The 22,269-nt window shown below is 38.9% G+C and overlaps 1 protein-coding gene and 1 pseudogene across 10 annotated transcripts in view; both read left to right on the top strand.

The window, feature by feature from the left end:
* ZNF638 (zinc finger protein 638) overlaps window positions 1-22,269 on the top strand; it is a 141,073-nt gene that overhangs the window by 29,210 nt on the left and 89,594 nt on the right. The window lies entirely within an intron of this gene.
* Window positions 13,047-20,092, top strand: LOC147582443 (ATP synthase F(0) complex subunit C3, mitochondrial pseudogene; annotated as a pseudogene).

Raw genomic sequence — 22,269 nt, 5'->3', positions numbered from 1 at the left:
GACTATAGTTGATAACACTGTATTGTATAATTGAAATTTGCTAAGAGAGTAGAACCTAAATGCTTTCATCAAAAAATGTATGTATATGTGTGTATCTAGTGTGTGTGTTTGTGTCCATGCATCACAGGTATATATAAAGCCACATGTTGAGATGTCAGTATTATAAGAATATGGACTCTCAGCCAGGGATACTGTGTAACTATTTGGGACAGAACCCCTTTACTAAGCTGCACTGAACATGCAGCACAAGCCAAAAATAAACCTTTGTTGTGTTAATCTAAAAAAAAATACATGTAGGGACCCCAGGGTGGCTCAGTCAGTTAAACTTCCCACTCTTGATTTTGGCTCAGGTCATGATCTCATGATTTGTGAGATCAAGCCCCGCATAGAGCTATGTGATAATAGTACAGAGGCTGCTTGGGATTCATTCTCTCTCTCCCTCTGCCTCTCCCCCTCCCCCACTTGTGAGTGCAAACACTTTCTCTTTCAAAATAAACATTTAAAAATAAATGCATAAAAATAAAAAATAAAAATACACACACACACACACACACACACACACACACACACAGTGACAGATAACCAGATGGAAGAAGTCCTTTCACAATTTATATGCATATCACATCATCACTATGTGTACTTTAAATATCTTACAATTTTATTCATAATAGAAAAAAAGCTAAAAAAGAAGAAAAAGCAATATTGGTAAATGAGTTAGATATTTCTCAGACAGATAGGTCAGATATTTAACAAACATCAATATTTCTTTCTTAGCTTTCTGCCTTCTTTTTTTTTTCTTTTTTCTGACCTCTGTCCTTCTGTCTCCTTCCACCAACGCATGGTATAATAAGGAAAGCAATATAATGTAGTGATTAAGGGAATGGGTTATGGAGCCCTACTGCTTGAGTTCACATAGAAGCCACTAGTTATTAACTATGGGACATTCAGCAAATTATTTAACTCTGGGCCTTTGTTCCTTTTTCTGTGAAATGGAGACAATAACATTGTCCATTTTGTTGAATTATTCTCAGGACTAAATGAATTGATATGTATAAAAGCTCTTAGAACCATGTTTGGCATATAAAAATGTTAAATTTTGGGGCGCCTGGGTGGCTCAGTTGGTTGAACGTCTGACTTCGGCTCAGGTCATGATCTCGCAGTCTGTGAGTTTGAGCCCCGCGTCAGGCTCTGTGCTGACAGCTCAGATCCTGGAGCCTGCTTCGGATTCTGTTTCTCCTCTCTCTACCCCTCTCCCGCTCATGCTCTGTCTCTCTCTGTCAAAAATAAATAAACATTAAAAAATTTAAAAAAAACCAAATTTTTATGGAATTCAAGTTTCAGGTTTTTTTCTATTAATTTATAGAACTACCTTGTTTTAATTTGTTAAGCAGATGAGTGAACTGAGGATTTTTCTTGTTAAACTCCCAAATCAAATTTAGTTGCTTTTGGTGGAGATGATATTTAATAAACTTTTATTTTTCTATCAATCATGTTTTCCTATTTCCCACCCTTAGATTAGTCACTGAGGAGAAGATGACAGGGATTTTGCTTATTTATATATTGGATTTTTATTAAAGGATATAGTGTCGTTATATTCCCAGAAGGCAAAACAAGAAAAAGGACAGATTCAGGCAGGATAGATTTTTATGTTTTAATTAAAAAACATATTTTTTAAGTTTATTTATTTTGAGTGAGAGAGAGTGTGAACAGATGAGGGGCAGAGAGAGAGAGAGAGAGAGAGAGAGAGAAAGAGAGAGAATCCCAAGCAGGCTCCATGCTGTCCTCACAGAGCCCAATGCAGGGCTCTAACCCCAAACCTTGAGATCATGACCTGAGCCAAAACCAAGAGTCGGACACTTAACCGACTGAGCCACCCGGGCACCCCCTAGATTCTTATGTTTTAGATATTTGCTATCTGAATAGAAGAAAGACCTTTTCAATAATCCAGAAGCTTTTTTTTTTTTTTTTAAAGGATACTATGCTTTACTTATTTAACCATTTCAGGATCATATTAAACCTATCTGCCAAGGAAATTGACACATGTACATTCACTCTTTAGAAAACAAAACTTTTTAAGTAAAATACTTCAAGCATCCAAAAGGTATTGTATGTATTTGTATGATAAATACATATTTGTATATTTATATGATAAAATCATAAATATAAAATTAATGCCATGTACTTACAACCCAGTCTAAGAAATAGAAATTAGAGACACCTGGGTGGCTCAGTCGGTTAAGCGTATGACTTCAGCTCAGGTCATGACCTTACATTTGTGAGTTTGAGCCCCGCGTTGGGCTCTGTGCTGAGAGGTCAGAACCTGGAGCCTGCTTCAGATTCTGTGGCTTCCTCTCTCTCTGCTCCTCTCCCACTCATGCTCTGTCTCTCAAAAAAAAAAAATGTTACAAATAGAAGTTAATAATACTTTTGAAGCCCCACATACCCTTAGTGATCCCATGCCATTCCCTGAACTCCCCCCTTTATGACTTTCTGATTTCTTAATCTCTTACATTAAAAAAATATTTTCCCATTTGCAGACGTATTCATAAACAATGTATTGCCTAGATTTGCATGTTTGAAAACTTTACCGGAACAGAGTCATATTATGGGTGTTCTGCACCTTGCTTGTTTTAGTCAACATTATATTCCTGACATTCATCTGTGTAGATATGTTTAGCTGGAGTTCACTCATTTTAACTGCCATATGTTATATGTGACATATTATGTGAATATACCATTTATTTTGCCTTTCTTCTGTCGATGAAAAATGGTATTAAAATCAAGAAGACATTTGATTTTGCTTTTAAAAAATCAGTGCTTCTATGAACCTTTTGTGCTTATTTCCTGGTACACATGTTCCAGAGCTTTTCTAGGCTGCATAGTTGGGAGGAGGGTAGTGCTGGAAAGCTATATACAGTTTTCCAAGATGATTATTATCCATGTGCCTTCCCATTAGAGGTATCCAAGAGTTAATGTTATTCCATATTCCCACCAACATTTGGCTCTTGAGGTTTTGCCTGGTGTGTACAAACTGGTCTCTGCTCCAGTCACTCTGGCCTCCTTAGGGTTTTTCAGGACCTTGCACTAACTTGTTAGTCTGCTGGGAACGTTCTTCCTCCTGACACCTGCGTGGTGGTGCTTTCACCTCCTTCAGGCCTTTACTGAATTGTAAAGCTTTCCTCGTATATCCCTTTTACTTATTTATATTTATTTATATTTATTTCATTTTTAAGTAATCTCTACATCCATTGTGGGGCTTGAACTTGCAACCCTGAGATCAATAGTCACCTGCTCTACTAACTGAACCAGCCAGACGCCCCAGTCCAGCTGTTATAAAATATGACATGCCTCTCTCCCACTCCCTACCCTGCTTCACTGCTTCGTTTTTCTCCAGAGCACTTATTACCACTGCCTTTCCCCACCGGAAAGGATAGGGACTTCGTATATCTTGTTCATGGTTGCATCCCTAGTCCTTAGAGTGGTAACTTGTGCACACTAGACTTTAATATGTATTTGTTGACTGAAAGGAATGAATCTCCTTGAGGTTTCATTATTATTTCCTTGATTATTAATGAGATTGAGCAGATTTCTATTGGCTATTTGTACTTCTCCATCTGTGAATATCTTTTGCTCATTTTTCTATTGTGTCGTTTAACACTTCATTATAAACACTTCATTCTTTGCTAATTTCTTGCATGATATTCTTCTACTTTGTGACTTAATTTATAACTTTAAAAAAATATTGATATCTTGGGGCGCCTAGGTGGCTCAGTCAGTTAAGCGTCCAACTTTGGCTCAGGTCATAATCTCATGGTCCGTGAGTTCGAGCCCCACCTCGGGCTCTGTGCTGACAACTCAGAGTCTGGAGCCTGCTTTGGATTCTGTCACCCTTTCTCTCTGACCCTCCCCCGTTCATGCTCTGTCTCTCTCTGTCTAAAAAAATAAATGAGCATTAAAAAAATTTAAAAAAAATATTGATATCTTTTGGTAAACAGTTTTAATTCTAAATAGTGGAGTTCATTAATATTTCCCTGTATGGTTTGTGTTTGACTGTTGTGTAAGGAATTCTTTTCTAGCCTGAGGGCATACAAGTATTTACCTATGTTTTTTGTAAAAGTTTAAAAACTTTGCTTTTCACTTTCAAGTTTCTTTTTTTTTTAAATTTTTTTTTAACGTTTATTTATTTTTGAGACAGAGAGAGACAGAGCATGAACGGGGGAGCGTCAGAGAGAGAGGGAGACACAGAATCTGAAACAGGCTCCAGGCTCTGAGCTGTCAGCACAGAGCCTGACGCGGGACTCGAACTCACGGACCGCGAGATCATGACCCGAGCCAAAGTCAGCCGCTTAACCGACTGAGCCACCCAGGCGCCCCTCACTTTCAAGTTTCTAATGTACCTGGAATGGATTTGGGAGTATGTTGAGAAGTTGGAATCCACTTTTTTTTCCATGTGGAAAGACATCCTTTTCCGTGCTGATCTCGTGCCACTTCCGTTTTATATAAATATATATACATGCATATATACAATTTCTATCTCTATATTTCTATGCTTTCTATAAGTGCTTTGGTCTTTCTTTTTTGAACTCTTTTTTTTTTTTTTTGTTCTTTTAGTTTTTTGTTTATTCTGCATAATGCCACACTTCTTTTTACATATTACAACTTTTAATGCTTCCTGATCTTGGTGGGGCAAGTCTCCCCTTCTTATTCTTCTTCCATAGGAGAGTCTTAACTATTCTCAGCTCCTCATTCTTCCATATAGACTTCAGAGTTGGCTTACTAGATTGCAAAAAAATGTGCAGTTCAGGTTTTGACTGAAATTCCCTTGACTTTATACATGTCTTTAGGGGAGAATTGCTATACATATGGTATTGAATGTAACTATCTATAAACATATATAGCTCATGTTTATTTGGATGTTCTTTAATATCTCTCCATAATGTTTTATAATTTTCTCCACATGGAATCTTGCATAGCATTTTAAAATTTTACTTAGTATCTTAATTTTTAGCACTACTATGGTTATTATTTATATATTTATTTATTTAAAAATTTTATAAGGTGCTTATTTATTTTAAGAGAGAGAGAGAGAGAGGGAGAGAGAGAATCCCAAGCAGGTTTCATGCTTAGCTTAGAGCCTGATGTGGGACTCAATCTCATGACTGTGAGATCATGACCTGAGCTGATGTCAACAGTCAGACGCTTAACTGACTGAGCCATTCAGGTGCCCCAATAGTTATTTTTTAAATTACATTTTTTGACTTTTTTGTTGATGTATAGACACGCATTTGATTTTGTAATTTGATCTTATACTGTTACTCTGTTAAATCATCCTATTAATTCTAGTTATTTATCTGCAGGTTCCTTGGAGTTTTCTGTGTACATAGTCATATCATTTTCAAAAAGTGATAATTCTATTTCTTTTTAATCTTTATGCCATTTTTTGGGTCTTAACTCATTAGGTAGGACCTCCAATGTAATGCCAAGAAAAAGTTCAGAGCCTGAGCTTGCTCAGATTCTGTGTCTCCCTCTCTCTCTCTGTTCCTCCCCCACTTGTGTTCTTTTTCTCTCTCTCAAAAAAAGTAAATAAATAAACATTACAAAAAAAGAAAGTATTTTAAAATTCCTTAATAATGTTTTTGACACTTTCTGATTTTGTGATTTTTTTTTTTTTTTGTAAATTGTTTCATTTCTTGGTGCTAGTATATAGTTGTGATAGGTACCGGGTTGGGGGGGGGGGGGATGCCAGCCCAGAAAAAAATACAAATTCAGTATGCCCAAGGATTGTATTTTCAGAGAATCCTTATGTGACTTTGGCAATCTTTAGTGAAAACTTGAGGGGTCTTGATATAATCTTTGTGTAGCCCTGACTTAATAAGAAACATTTTTTTACCTTTTTTTCCCTAAGAGATGTCAATATCTTGTTTTGTAAGTGTGTGTGTGTGTGTGTGTGTGTGTGTGTGTGTGTGTGTGTGTGTTTGTGCGGGGGGGATAACCACTTTGCAGAATGATCTGTGGCTTTACAAAATAAAGGTATTTCTAAGCAAAAGAAAAAAATCAATATACATTCTATGTTTCAGTCAAAGTTTTAAATCTGAAAACTGTACCCTCATGTGCACATAAATTATTAAAAATTTGCTTTGGCACAAGGAAAAAACTGTGGTCATTATAAAAAAAAAAGTAGAAATGAAAATGAGCAGGAAAAAAACTCTCAATATATCCCACTATTAACACAAGGCTTTTAATGACATCTACTTTTGGATATATGATTGCATATATTTATATTTTTCTTTTTAAAAATGGGAACATACGATAGATACTTTAAACTTTTTTAGTTAATACTACGATCTAAAAAATTAAATTGTCGAGCAATATTTCATTATGTGGATATAAAGCAATTGTGTGGTTTGTCCTCAGTTATTTCTTTTTTTTTATAATTTTTTTTTAACGTTTATTTATTATTGAGAGGCAAAGAGACACAGAGTGTGAGCAGGAGAGGGCGCAGAGAGAAGGGGAGACACAGAATCCGAAGCAGGCTCCAGGCTCTGAGCTGTCAGCACAGAGCCCGACATGGGGCTTGAACTCACAAACTACGAGATCATGACCTGAGCTGGTTGATCGCCTAACCAACCGAGCCACCCAGGTGCCCCAAAGTCCTCAGTTATTTCTGCAAGCTCATCCTTTTCTTCAGAGTCATTAAATATTGCCTGTTCTCGACACTTGGCCTAGACCATCTTCTCAGTATTATCTCCCCAGGTAATCTCATCAATGGCTCACAGCTTCAATTATTAGAAACATGCCAGGGACTTCTAAATTTACATTCTCATAAGCCTCTTTTGAGACCTAGCCTAGGTATATCTCATTGCCTATTTAGCATTTCTGCTTTGTCAAAGACACTCCAAACTCTACAAATCCAAGCTATGCAGAACTAATGAATCTCCCGTCCCCCAAACCTGGCAGTCTTCCAGTGAAAGGCAAGATTATCTGTCCCACTGAATAAGCCATCAACTTAGGAATCACTGTTGACACATCCTTCACTTCTTCCTCATACCTACATATTACCAAATTGTACCAATTTTGCCTCCTAAATATGTTAAGTTTTTTCCATTTCCATTGCCAGCACCTTAGTCTGTACTGTAATTTTTGGCCAAATGAACTGGTTTCCTATACCCAATTAGGCCTCCATGTTATAAATTCTCTATACCAAGGCTTCTCAAAGTATCTGTGGTGAAGGACCAATTTTTTAAATGTCCAATCTGGGGGCACTTTAGTGGATTAGTTGGTTGAGCATCCAACTCTTGATTTTGGCTCAGGTCATGATCTCACAGAGCCCACTTAAGTTTCTCTTTCTCTCTTTGCCCCTCCCCTGTTTATGCTCTCTCTCTCAAAAATTAATTAGTTAAATAATTAACTAATGCCCAATCTGTCACAGAACAATATTTTTGTTAAATACAATAAAAATAAGTTACTGGAAAAAATAAAATAAAAACGCAGAGATACAAAATATAAGCCATGGATTTTTATTAGCTTTAAGACCTAAAAGTGCTGTGTTAAGTTGATATAAAAGTTTCTGAACATTCACTTTTAGCCCTTAATTTGACATGTACTGTTTTATCTCCGTTGTGTAGCAAAATGGCTGGAATATAGAAGACACTTAAATGAAAGACATAACTTTGGCAATTGGACATTCAAATTGTTTTCAGTGGTGGCCATTTGAATCTATCTGTAGTTAAGTCTTCATTTCTTTAGAATCGATTCCTAGATATAGAATTGTTAGATCCAGGGGTGCCTGGGTGGCGCAGTCGGTTAAGCGTCCGACTTCAGCCAGGTCACGATCTCGCTGTCCGGTCCGTGAGTTCGAGCCCCGCGTCGGGCTCTGGGCTGATGGCTCGGAGCCTGGAGCCTGTTTCCGATTCTGTGTCTCCCTCTCTCTCTGCCCCTCCCCCGTTCATGCTCTGTCTCTCTCTGTCCCAAAAATAAATAAACGTTGAAAAAAAAAATTTTTTTTAAATAAAAAAAAAAAAAGAATTGTTAGATCCAGAGTATAGACTTTTTTTTTTTTTTTAAGCTAGGCTTCTTGTCTAGCACAGAGCCCAATGTAGGGCTTGAACTCAAGACCAGAGGTGAGATCAAAGGTCGCACACTTAACTGACTGAGCCAGCCAGACACCCCCAGAGTAGAAACATTTTTTAAAAGGTTTCTGTTGAGTTAAATTGCCTTCCAGAAAGACTGTGTTCACATCAATATTGAATGTACATGCTCATTTCTGTTCCTTAGGAATAGGTCTCTCTTTTTTTTTTAAGTTTATTTATTTATTTTGAGAGAGAGAAAGAGCACGCGCGCGCATGTGTGTATGTGTGTGTGTGCATGTGCATGTAAGGGAAGGACAGAGAGAGAGGGAGAGAGAGAATCCCAAGCAGGCTCCATACTCAGTGCAGAGCCTGATGCGGGGCTTGATCATAGGACCTCGAGATCATGACCTGAGCTGACATCAAGAGTCTAACACTTAAATGACTGAGCCCCCAGGTGCCCCAGGAATAGGTCTCTTTGTCTGTTAAGCTACTTCACTCAAATTTAACTGCTTCAATCATGGCCTCTGTCTTGGGGCATTTTCAAGGTGGGGAGGCACAACTTTTCTTCCCCTTGTCCCCAGTGTGCGTTTCAGACTGGCTCATTATTATATGGTATTCACCTTTGTCCCACCTAGAGTGGGTTGCTGTGAGGCAAAAGGAAGCAAGAAGACATTGGTCCTTCGGGCTGTCCCAATTCTTTGGACCTTCCAGGACCCTGATGAGCTCTCCCATTGTGACTCCTTTACATTAGCTTGAGGCAGAACTTTTGGTTTTTGTAACCTAGTAAGGTTAGTGATTATCTGACCTACACCCATTTTGGGATTACTGTCTCTGGGCAATACAGATATCTCTTTGCAAGGCTCTAGAGTGTTTCTTATTTGTTTTCAGATGGGCCATTTTGACTGAAGCTTATTCTTTCTTGCAAGAATTCAATGTCAGAAGTAGCCAATTATATGACTTAGCTTACATGACTGAGGATAGTTTTTGACTTTGATACAAAAACACTGGCTTGGGGGTATCTGGGTGGCTCAGTTGGTTAAGCATCTGATTCTTGGTTTTGGCTGAGGTCATGATTTTGCAGTTCTGGAATTCAAGCCCTGCAATAGGCTCTGCACTGACAGTGTGGAGCCTGCTTGGGATTCTCTTTCTCTCCCTCTGCCCACCCTCCCCCCCCCCCCCACTGTCTCTTTCTCTCTCAAAATAAATAGACTTTTAAAAAATTAAAAATAAAAAAAACACTAGACCAAGCAAATAAATTTATTGTCTTATATAACCCAAAGTCCAGTGATAGGTGGTAACTGATAAATGTCAGCAGTGGCTCACTTATGTCAGTATAGACCCAAGTTTATTCTTCTCTTCATCCTGCCATTCTCAACAGAGGCTCTATCCTAAGACTGGCTTCCTGTGGTGGCAAGGGAGCTGCCAGTAACTACAGAGGATAGAGACTTTCTTGGTGATGTCTTGGAATGGAGGCAAGGAGAGGCTGTCCACTAAAATGAAATGTCTTTCCCTTTAGTCTGATTGGCCCAATTTAGGTCTTGTGTTCATATATAAGATACTGTATTTCTAAAAGCCTCTCAAGCTTTAGGTTTGATAGGCACAGATACAATGTTCCAAGTTATAGTAGTTTAACTGAGCATGGCTAGATATAAGGGTTCAGGTGATGTCATCCACATCTTCCTTCTCTCTTTAACAGCTTTTCTCCATTTGGTAGTCACGAAGGCCACCAGAAACCTGAGACTTACATCTTATCAGGTTAGCAACCTTAGCAGAAAGAGAGCATCTTCTCTGATAACTCTGCAGAAAAACCCCAGAGAAGATCCTGCTTGGCCATATTCTCATTCCTGAATCAATTACTGTGACCACAGGAATAGAATACTTTGGTCAGGTCTGGGTCCTGTGTCTAAGGGGGAAGCAAGCACCCCTAAGCTACTTAGAAATAGTTCTCTAGAAAAGGGCTTGGTTACTGAAAAAAGCCAGAACAGGTACTGGGAAGGCAAAAATAATAGCTGTTCACTATAATGGTATTTTAGCAATTCAAAAGAGGCCAATTTGGCAGAGTAGTAGCTCTCAAATTGTGGTCCCCACAATTTTTGACCTATTGAATCAGAAACTGTAGGGGGTGGAGCCAGAAATCTGTGTTTTAAAAACCTACCTACCATGTGATTCTGATGCAGGATGAAGTTTGAGAATCAGTGATAATGAGGTTTCCCTCTGGAGCTTTGGAAGTGCAATAGGTCAAGCCATTAATTCTGGGGATAGGGGAGGTTTCTTAGGGGAGGTGGAATCTAATTTGAGCTCCAAAAGATTAGGTGGACCTCACCGTGTGAAAGCATTTCCATTTCTTTCTCTCCACCTTCCTACTCTTCTCTTGCATTGAAACCTGGCTGATGCCAATTTAACATATTCATTCTGCCTCTTGAGTCACTGTGTCTCGGCTTTTCTTTCTCCTAGAATATCCTTTTTTTTTTTTTTTTTTCCTCTTTACTGATTCAAATCCTAGCCATCCTTGAAGGGTCAGCTCAAACCTTCATTTCTTCCAGGAAATCTTTTTTTTTTTTTCCAATTTATTTTTATTGTTTATTTATTTACTTATTTTGAGATAGAGCGTGAACAGGGGAAGGGCAGAGAAAGAGGGAGAGAGAATCCCAAATGGGGTCTGCACAGTGTACAGAGCCCAACACAGGGTTCGAACTCACAAAGCCATGAAATCATGACCTGAGCCAAAGTCAGACGCTTAAACAACTGACTCTGTCAGGTGCCCCCATTTCTTCCAGGAAATCTTACCTGATAATCTCAATTTTCACATGGTAATTGATTTTCTATATACCAGGTACTATGATAAGTACTGGAATTATATAAATATACTATCTGGCTTAAAGGATATATGCATTTTTTTTAAGATGCCATCAGAATGCCCTCTAAAAAAGGCTCTACCAGTTTACATATTCACTAACATATGAGTCTACTAAATTCCCCACATATTCACCCCCACTAGATACTATCAGTCTTTCATTTTTGCCAATCTGGTAAGTGAACAATATCTTCTTACTGTTTTAATTTGTATTCCTTTGATTACTAATAAATTTGACTATTTGCATTTTCTCTTCTATAACTTGCTTGTTAATATCTGTCTGCTATTTTATGAGAATATCATAGAATGAGTGGCTTATAAACAACAAACACTTATGTTTCATAGTTCTGGAGCCTGGAAGTCCAAGATCAGGGTGCCAGCATGATCAGGTCTGGTGAGAACCCTCTTCCTGAGTTGCAGACAGCTGTCTTCTTGTGTCCTCACATGACAGAAAGAGAGCGAGAGAGCTCTCTGGGGTCTCCTTTATAAGAGCACTAAATCCCATTCACAAGGCCTCCATCCTCATGACCTAATCACCCCCAGAGGCCACACCTCCTAATACCACCACATTAGGGGTTAGGGTTTCAACTTATGAATGGGGGTTGAGGCGGGGGACACAAACATTCATTCCGTAAGAATATTCTAAGTTCGTTAGTTTTTATTTTTAAGCTTATCGTACAGAAACTTTAATTTTCTTTCTTTTGGTGTACAGTTCTTTGTATTTTAACTTACGTATAGATGTGTATAACTACCACCATAATCAGAAAAAGAACAGTTTTATCATTCCAAAATGCTCCCTTGTGCTAGCCTTTTACAGTCACACTTCCACTCCAACTGTAACTCCTGGCAACTACTGATCTGCTCTCCATCACTCCTGTCTTATGGTTTTGAGAATGTTATATAAATGGAATCACATAGAAGGTAACTTCTTGAGGTTAGATTCTTTAACCCAGCATGTTTTAAGATTTATCCAAGTTGTTGTATGTATCAGTAATGTGTTCCTTTTTATTGCTGAGTAATGTTCATTGTATGGATGTACCAAAATTTGTTTATCCATTTATCCTTTGAAGGACATTTGGTTGTTTCCTGTTTGGGGCTATTATAAATAAACCTGCTATGGACATCTGTGTATAGGTTTTCGTGTCGATATAAGCTTTTATCACTTTAGGGTAGATTCTCAGGAGTGGGATTCTAGGGTTATATAGAAAATGCTTGTTTAACTTTATAAGAAAGGGCCAAGCCATTTTCTAGAATGGCTGTACTATTTTGGATTCACACCAGCAATGTATCATATTACCTACTGCCTCTTCCAGAGCTAATTAAATTAGGGATAAGTGCCTTAGCCAAAATGTATGTTCTATTAGTCAGACCAGTGACTTATGAATGTACTAGTATGAGAACGCTGCAAAAAGGGGACAAAGGGACCCAAACAAATCTGAATCTGAGATTTACAGAAAGAAGACAAGCAGAAGCTAAGGTCAGAGGGGAAGCAGAAACCTAGAAATACTGAGTCATCTGTATGGTAGACTTATTTAAGTAGGGAACAACAGTTGCCTGTGTCAGAGGGCATGAGGAGATGACAAAGTCAGCAGAGCTGCTGTTGCTGGGTCATGAATGATGAGAAGTTCATATTCTATTGCTCTTTGAGACCTGGCTTTCCAGTAGCAGAGCTGGAGGCTCTGTCCTTTTGTTTGTTTGTTTGTTTTCTGTGCAGCTTTAAAATAAACTCTCATAAGTTATAGAAGGAACCTTTAATGTAAAAGCTTTACTGAGACATGATTCACATATGAATTCAATGGATATCATCCATTGAAAGTGACCATTTGGTGGTTCTTAGTATATTCATAGAGTTCTACACAGCTATCACCACAATCAACATTAGAAAGACTTCCATCACTCTAGAAAGAAATTTCAGGGGCACCTAGGTGGCTCAGTCAGTTAAGCAAACGACTCTTGATTTCAGCTCAGGTCATGATCTCACAGTTCATGCGTTCCAGCCCCATATCAGGCTCTGTGCTGATAGTGTAGAGCCTGCTTGGGATTCTCTCTCTCCCTCTCTCTCTGCTCCTCCCTCACCCACGTTTCTCTCTCTCAATCTCTCTCTCTCTCAAAATAAATAAACCAAAAGAAAAAAAAACTAAAGGAATTAAAAACAAAACAAAACAAAACAAATAAAATAAAATAAAAAGAAACTCCATATCCCCAGCCAAACAAACTTTTTTATCATGGGGACCATGTGCAGTTCCTGATTGTTCCTGAGTAACAGGTTTCCATTCCCTGCAAGTCCATGAAAGTCTTCATATAAGACAATCACAGCTTACTGCAGGAGCCAAGTATCAACCCACTCTATTGAAATGACAAAGCCTACCTCCGACATGTGATTGTTCATTCTGTTTCTGAGTATGACTCTCACAGGGCTCTGTGTGATGTGTGATGTTCTCTTCCCCCAGGTGGTAAGTATATGTGACAACAAATTGCTAGCAATCTCATTTTCTCAGTGTTGGGTGTCATGTGTTCAGTCATGTCAATAATCCTAGATTGGGAATCCCACCCTTGCTAATGGGGTGACTAGGAAGAAAATAAAACAAGGTATTCAATAACATATTTAAGCAGGCAGAAGAAAGAATCAACACCCTTGAAAATATTTAATTGAGAGTATCCAGTCAGAGGAGCACAAAGGAAAAAGAATGAAGAAAAATGAACAGAGCCTAAGAGATATGTGGGACACCATCACACATACCAGAGTATGTGTAATAGGAGTCCGAGAGAGAGAGAGAGAGAGAGAGAGAGAGAGAGAGAGGGAGAAAGGAGAGAGAAAAACAGGGAAGAAAGACTTTCTGAGGAAATAATATACAAAGACTTTCCAAATTTGGTGAAAGATGTGAAACTACACATCCAAAAAGTTCAATGAACTAAAAGTTCAATTTATCCTAGCAGGATAAATTCAAAGAGATCCACATACAGATATAGTATAGTCAACCTGTTGGAAGACAAAGAATCTTGAAAACAAGAGAGAATGGACTTATCTTGTACAAGAGAGCCCCAGTAACAATGACAACCAATTTCTCTTTGCAAATCGTGTTGGCCAGAAGGCAATAGAATGACATATTTAAAGTGCTAAAACATGTGGTACCTGGCTGGCTCAGTCAGTAGAGCATGTGATTCTTGATCTTGGGGTTGTGCGTTCGAGCCCCATGTTGGGTATAGAGATTACTTAAAAATAAAAAAACTAAAAAAGCCTTTTTAAAAAACATTTCTTATTTATTTTTGAGAGAGAGAGAGAGAGAGAGAGAGAGAGAGAGCAGGAGAGGGGCAGACAAAGAGGAGAGAGAATCCAGGGCAGGCTCTGCACTGTGAGCATAGAGCTCAACATGGAGCTCAGACTCTTGAACTGTGAGATCATGACCTGAGCCAAAATTCAGGTCTGACTTAACCGACTGACTCACCCAGGTACCCCTAAAAATAAAAAATAAAAAATAAAAAAACTTTAAAAGAATACAAAGTGCTAAAGGAAAAAAGTATCAACCAAGAATTCTGTATCTGGTCAAACTATCCTTCAAAAATGAAAGAGAACCACACTCCTTTTTTTTTTTTTAATATTTTTTTAACGTTTTTATTTATTTTTGAGACAGGGAGAGACAGAGCATGAACAGGGGAGGGTCAGAGAGAGGGAGACACAGATTCTGAAACAGGCTCCAGGCTCTGAGCTATCAGCACAGAGCCCGACGCGGGGCTCAAACTCACAGACCGTGAGATCATGACCTGAGCCGAAGTCGGCCGCTTAACCGACTGAGCCACCCAGGCGCCCGGAACCACACTCCTTTGACCTCTGAAATAGACACTGCCACCGCCTTCCAGGAAGAGAAGAAGTGGGAGAGGAACTTAAGTTGCCTGTCACCCAAGTCTTCTAGTTGTGCTGCCTGCAAAGAGTATAGTATGTTCATCTGTGCCAAGCTTGCCTGCACCTCTCCTCTAATCCAAGCTGGATCCAGAATTGCATCCAGACCAATTTCTGCATCAGTGTTATCTTGAGAGAAGAGGGCTCTACAGTATTTAATGGCAGCACAGAATGGTGTTTTAGCTAATCCAGTGGGAGTTTCACGCCAGTGCAATCAGAGAGACATTGATACTATTAGCAAATTTATTGGTGCAGGTGGTGCAACAATAGGAGTAGCAGTTTCTGGTGCTGGTGTTGGAATAGTATTTGGCAGCCTTCTCATTGGTTATGCCAGAACCCCTCACTTGAATCAGCAGCTGTTCTCATATGCTCTCCTCGGACTTGCCTTGTCTGAAGCTTTTGTTTGATGGTCCTTTCTTAATTTTATTTTCCATGTATGAGAAATTACTGCTTGAAATGTTGTCCCTCATATTAATTATGGATGTAATTCTGTGTATCTTACAGTGACTCCAAAACCTATAGTGCTGGTGCCACGGAAACGTCCATTACAAGTTTCCCCCACTGTCTGAAAGTAGAGCATTCCTATGAAATATTTCTTAAGCCAAAATGGTATAAAGTGAAGAGTGTCCCCCCCTTTCTGAAAATTGTGTTACACTGCTGTTTTTTATGAAAGGTCTACATTGGTACCTGTTTTAGCTGTTTCTTCTGCCAGTTCAGATCTATTCTTGAACCCTTCTAGTGAACTTGTTATTTTAGTTATTGTACTTTTTACCTCCATAATGTCCATGTGGTTCTTTGAAAAAGTTATTCCTCTATATTTATTGACATTCTCTATTTGCTGCAACATGTCATACATTTTATTTACTTCTTTTAGCATGGCTCCCTCTAGTTCTTCTAATATATTTCTTTTTTTTTTCAGATTTTATTTTTTATTACTTTTTAAAATGTTGATTTATCTTTGAGAAAGAGAGAGAGAGAGAGAGAGAGCAAGGGAGGGGCAGAGAGAGGGGGACACAGAATCTGAAGCAGGCTCCAGGCTCTGAGCTGTCAGCAGAGCCCAACGCAGGGCTCGAAACCACAAACCATGAGATCAAGACTTGAGTGGAAGTTGGACACTTAACTGAGCCTCCCACGCGCATCTCTACCAATACATTTCTAATAATTATTATTAAGTCTTTGTGTGTTAAATCCTATATCTGAACCTTGTCACAGGCAGTTTCTGTTGTCCTATCTTATTGTGTAGGAGTCACACATTCTTGTTTCTTTGTATGTCTTGTAAATTTTTGTTGTTGAAAACTGGACATTTTAGGTACCATGTAGCAAATCTAGATCCTGATTATCTCTCTCCTGGGACTTATTTTTCTTGTTGTTTGGTTGGTTGTTTGTCTAATAACTTAAACAAACTATTTTAGTGAAGCCTATTGCCCCTTCAATGCGCAACCTCTGTTCTTGCTCCTCAGAGAATACAGCCGTGGATAGGCACAAGTTACTCTGGGATGACAGTGTTTTAGCAGAGCTCTCTTTGACAGTCTCTTTTCCTGATCTCTCTGTTAAGCTAAGCTGTCTGCTTCTGTTAGTATTTAAAATCCCTTCCCTTTTGGGCGTCTCAGCAGGCTGTTTGCATGTTCTTATGACATGGAACCTGGCTTTTCCTGCTGTAAGTAATCCAAAAGAGAGAAGGGAAAGCCGGGTGGAAGGTATCCTCTTTATGGCCTACCCTTAGAAGTCACATAGCATCCCTTCCACCACATTTTATTTATTAGAAACAATATGATAAGTCTGACCTGGGCATTCAGTGAGTGCGGAATTAGGCTCTACCTTGTGAAGTGAATCATATCAAAGAACCGGTGGATATATTTAGGAATCACTTTTTTTTTAAGTTTATTTATTTTTGAGAGATAGAGAGCAGGGGATGGGCAGAGAGAGAGGGAGACAGAATCTGAAGTGCTGTCAGTGCAGAGCCTAACACGGGGCTCAAACTCACAAACTGCAAGATCATGACCTGAGCCAAAGTTGGACGTTCAACTGACTGAACCACCCAGGAACCCTTAGAAAGCACCTTAATAAGAAGAGGCAGACTGGGACACCTGGGTGGCTTAGTCGGTTGAGTGTCCAAGTTCGGCTCAGGTCATGTGGTTCATGGGTTTGAGCCCCACATGGGGCTTGCTGCTGTCGGTGAAGAGCACACTTTGGATCCTCTGTCCCTGTCTCTCTGCCCCTCCCCTGCTCATGCTCTCTCTGTCTCTCAAAAGTAAACATTTAAAACACACCTTATAGTCTGGCAAAACGAGGCAAAATTCAAATATCAGTAACACCCAACTTTTGTTGATGTTTATGTTCTTTAGCAGGGCATGATATGGCTCTGGGGTTTCTCAGACTTTCATCATGGTTCTGTGTCTATCTCAATCATTAGATTTTGATTCTAAAGATATATGGAGCGTAGAGGTGCCCTGGGTGGCTCAGTTGGTTGGGTGTCCAACTCTTGATTTTGGCTGAGGTCATGATCCCAGGGTCATCGGATTGAGCCCCATGCTGGGCTCTGTGCTGAGTATGGAGCCTGCTTAAGATTCTCTCTCTGTCTCTGTCTCTCTCTCCATCTGTACCTCTCCTCAACTCATGTGTTCTCTCTCTCTTTCTAAAATAAATATAAATAAATAAATAAATACATACATACATACATACATACATACATACATACATAAAGTAAAGACATATAGAGGGCAATTATTGCCCCCAAATCCCATTTTTTACAACACTTGCACTTGAGATGAGATGGTGATGAGATTCTTTATGTCATTTAGACAAAGTCCCATGCATGTTAACAAATCACAGGAAAAAGCTTGGGATGACTATTCTTTTTTCTAATCCTTTCAGGCATTGAGCTGTGACTGTGCTGAGCAGGCGGAAGGCGCACAGTGGCTAGAGCTGCTCAGTACTTGTATGGCCAATCAGAAAGCAGTGTGGGTAACAAAAGGGGTGGAGGATTGTGGACAAGATCGATGGTCAGAAGAGGATGTGGAGTAAAACGACTTTTTTTCTGTCAGGAATACTGACATTTTTAGATGGGAATGTGCATTTCTGCAAGTGGTCCAAGGTAGCTAAAAGGTATAAAAGCATGGAGTAGTGTGGATATAGTAGATTCTAAAATTTAAAAAAAAATTTTTTTTGTAGGAATGCCAAAAATATTCATGAACATCTTTTAGTTTACAGGAGATTTCCAGATTCACATCTTATGGGCAAGCTAATCTAGTCCCTTCCCTTACCCCTTTTTATGGTAAGGAAGCCAAAATCCAGTGAGGTTAGTATCGGAGCAGGGCTAGAAAGGAAACTTTTGTGATTCCTAATCCAATATGTATTCAGTGTTCTGTATAGCCATAAGTGGCTTATCAAGATTTGCATGATCTGATCCCTTATACTTCTCTATCCTCATCTTGTCCTTCCTCTGTATCATTCCACCTCAGCTGTGCTGGCCTTCTAGTTATTCCTCAAACATACCCAATGTGCTCCTGTCACAGGGCCTTTGCACTTGATGTGTCCTGTTGGAAACCTCTTCTTCCAGATATCTGAATGACTTTCCCTCACTCTTCCCTTATATCTCTGCTGTCACTTTACCAGAGAGGACTTCCCTGGTGACCATATCTAAAGCATTATCCAGCCACTGCTTTATCATTTTTCCCTTACTTGCTTTATTTCCCTTACTTTATGTTATCACATTATATATTCTTTGTTTATTATTTCTTTCCACTAAAACGCTGTGAAAGCAGGTACCTGATTTTTCTTGACTACTGTATCCTCCAGTATTAAGAGTAGTGGCACAGAGTAAGTATTCAATGTATTGAAAGTCAGTTTGTCATGCCTTTGTTCAAAAGCTTCCCATCTCTTCACAGTAAAAACCAAAGGCCTTGAGATGGTCTTTGTCATGGACTGAATTGTGTCCTCCCAAATTCATATGTTGAAGTCTTAACCCCAGTATGCCTCAGAGAATATGACAGTAGTTGGAGATAGGACCTTAAAGGGTAATTACAGTTAAATGAAGTCATGTGAGTGGGCCCTAATCCAATATTACTGGTGTCCTTATAAGAAGAGGTTAGAGACACTAGAGATGTATATGCATAGAAGAAGCCCATGTGAAGACACAGAAAGAAATTGGCCAACTGCAAACCAAGGAAAGAAGCCTAAGGAGAAACCAAACTTGTCTATACCCTGATCTTGGACTTCTAGGCATCAAATATGTGAGAAAATAAATCTGTTGTTTAAGCCACCCAGCCAGTGATATTTTGGTAATGGCAACCACAACAGACTAAAATAGCCTGGTTCCCCTCCACCTCATCTCCTGTGTCCCCTCTTACTCATGCTATTGCAACTTCTTTGGCTTTCTTGCAGTTTCTCAAGTATGCCAAGATGGCCTTCACCACAAGAATTTTTGTATTTTATGTTCACCTTTCCTAGGCTGCTCTTCCTCCCAGATTTCTCTAGTGCTTATTTATACACTTCGGTCAGTTTTCTGCTCACATGCTGCCTTCTTAGTCATGCCTTTTTTTTTTTAAGTGTATTTATTTATTTTGACAGAGAGGGAGAGAGAGAGAGAGCGTGCGCTTGTGCACAAGTGGAGGAGGGGAAGAGAGAGAATCCCAAGCAGGCTCCATGCTGACAGCATGGAGCCAACATGGAGCTTGAACTCACAAGCCATGAGATCATGATGACCTGAGCCAAAATCAAGAGTTGGGTGCTTAACTGACTGAGCCACCCAGTGGCCCCATGCTTTTTTTTTTTTTTTTAAAGAAGTTTGTTTGCTTATTTATTTTAGAAGTAATCTCTATACCTACCCAATGTGGGGCTCGAACTCATGAACCTGAGATCAATGTTGGATGTTCTATTGACTGAGCTAGCCAGCCACCCCTGGGTCATGCTTTCTTGACCATCCTATTTAAATCACAGCTTCTGTTACTTCCTTATTCCCTCTGTCCTGATCTTCCTTGGTTTTCTCCAAAGCAAGTACCAATCTGACATACCATATATATTCTTGTTTATTGTCTGTCTCCCCCATCTAGGCTGTATATGCCATGAGGGCATGAGTTAGTGTTGCCTTCTGGTTTGTCACTGACTCTTTGGTGCCAGAAGAGTTCCTGGAACAGAGGAGGACCTCAAATAATAACCTCAGTTAATGAATGTTAAAAATGGTCCTGGAATATAGGTATACAGATAAGTAAGACAGACTAGAAGGTCCATGAATCCATTTTATATATGGGAACTTACTCCTTTGTTGTTTGTTTTTTATTTTATTTATTTATTTATTTATTTATTTTTTAATTTTTATTTTTTTTTCAACGTTTATTTATTTTTGGGACAGAGAGAGACAGAGCATGAACAGGCGAGGGGCAGAGAGAGAGGGAGACACAGAATTGGAAACAGGCTCCAGGCTCTGAGCCATCAGCCCAGAGCCCGACGCGGGGCTCGAACTCACGGACCGTGAGATCGTGACCTGGCTGAAGTCGGACGCTTAACCGACTGCGCCACCCAGGCGCCCCTGTTGTTTGTTTTTTAAAGGGAAGAGCCATTTCAGTGAAGGGGGAAGAAAGTATCATTTTTTAAAATATCTGGAAACTTCATGATTTAATATATTTGGAAGAAAATAAAGTTAGATCTTTACTTCATATCAGAAAAAGAATAAATGTTAGATAAAATATATCTAACTGCAAAAAATAAAATTATGAAATTGTAAACAAAAATTTAGCAAGTTTAGGAGAATTATGGTATAATTCCTGGGTGTGTATGCTTCTGGGGAGTAGAGTGAGGTTTCTTAGACAGAAAGAATACTCAGAAGTCATAAGAGAAAAGATAGATTTGATTACATTTAAAATTTACAATGGCAAAAGATACTCAGAAAGAAAATATATACCTATTTGACAAAGGGTTAATGTTCCTTCTATACTAAGAATTACCTCCTAATACAAAAGAGACAATCAGCTCATTAGAAATATAAGCAAAGAATATTAGAAGGATTTTTTTTAAAGTTTACTTATTTTTGAGAGAGAGAGAGAGAAACAGAGCATGAACAGGGGAGGGGCAGAGAGAGAAGGAGACACAGAATCTGAAGCAGGCTCCAGGCTCTGAGCTGTCAGCACAGAGCCCAACATGGGGCTCCAGTTCACAGACCACAAGATCATGACCTGAGCTGAAGTAGGACACTTAACTGACTGAGCCACGCAGGCGCCCCCGAAGGATTTTTTTTAAAGGAGGAAACTCACATGGCCGGTAGATATGAAAGGAGGTCAATAACTTCATACACACATGAACACACACACACATACACACACATTTTTACTCATTCATTTTGTAATAAAAGTATACACTAATTTTTCTACTGTGTGTCAAGTATTATTATAGACATTGGAGATAAAGCAGTGAAGAAAACAGGCAAAATATCGAACATCATGGAGCTTATGTTCTAGTGGACAGAGATAAGAAGCAATAAGAAATAAATTATATGGTATGTTAGGTGTAAGTGCTGTAGAAATAAGTAAAAAATGTAAGGGGACAACATAAAAGAAAAAGGAATTTACAAGATTATTTTGCCCAATTCTAGGGAAATGAATTTGGAAACCCAGATAAAATGGATGTTTTTCTAGGAGAATTAAATTGCCAAAATGATTGTGGGGGGGGAAAGAAATTATAATCAAATTATATATCATAAAACATCTAGATATAGATATATATAAATCTTTAAAAATTTTTTTTTTCAACATTTATTTATTTTTGGGACAGAGAGAGACAGAGCATGAATGGGGGAGGGGCAGAGAGAGAGGGAGACACAGAATCGGAAACAGGCTCCAGGCTCTGAGCCATCAGCCCAGAGCCCGACGCGGGGCTCGAACTCACGTACCGCGAGATCATGACCTGGCTGAAGTCGGACGCTTAACCGACTGCGCCACCCAGGCGCCCCTATAAATCTTTAATGTAGCAGTGTAACTATTGGGATTCTAGCCTATAAAAATAAAAATATCAGTGGGTAAGGCTGTTTATATACAGCAATGTTTATAGTATCCAAAAGATTGAAAACAACTTCAGTGTCAACAACACGTTGAATAATGGAGCCATACTGTGAATATTATCTATTTAAGAAAGAGGATCTATATTGTTTATTTGGAGAAATGTCAGTAATCAGAAAAGGAAATAGCAGGCTAATGTGTAAGTTTTTGGCAAAAAAGAAAAAGAACATTTCCCGTTACATGCAAATAATATGCTTGTGTATGTTTGTATGAATATACAGAAATGTATGGAAGGAAACACTTCAAGACTCAATATTAGTTATTTGGAGTTGGCGTGTTGGCTTTTTTTTTTGGTTTGTTTCCTCTACCAGGATATTTAGTTTGAAATAAAAATGTGGTTAAATATAGTTTGTAAAAAAGACTTTTCTTTCATCTTTTTCTGTGCTTATTTTATTTTTA

This window comes from Puma concolor, chromosome A3 (genome assembly GCF_028749965.1).
Source record: "Puma concolor isolate L17-30 chromosome A3, mPumCon1.1.hap2, whole genome shotgun sequence".
NCBI classification, from domain to species: domain Eukaryota; kingdom Metazoa; phylum Chordata; class Mammalia; order Carnivora; family Felidae; genus Puma; species Puma concolor.
The sequence above is the reverse complement of the archived record's forward strand: the minus strand, read 5'-3'. Positions and strand labels throughout refer to the sequence as shown.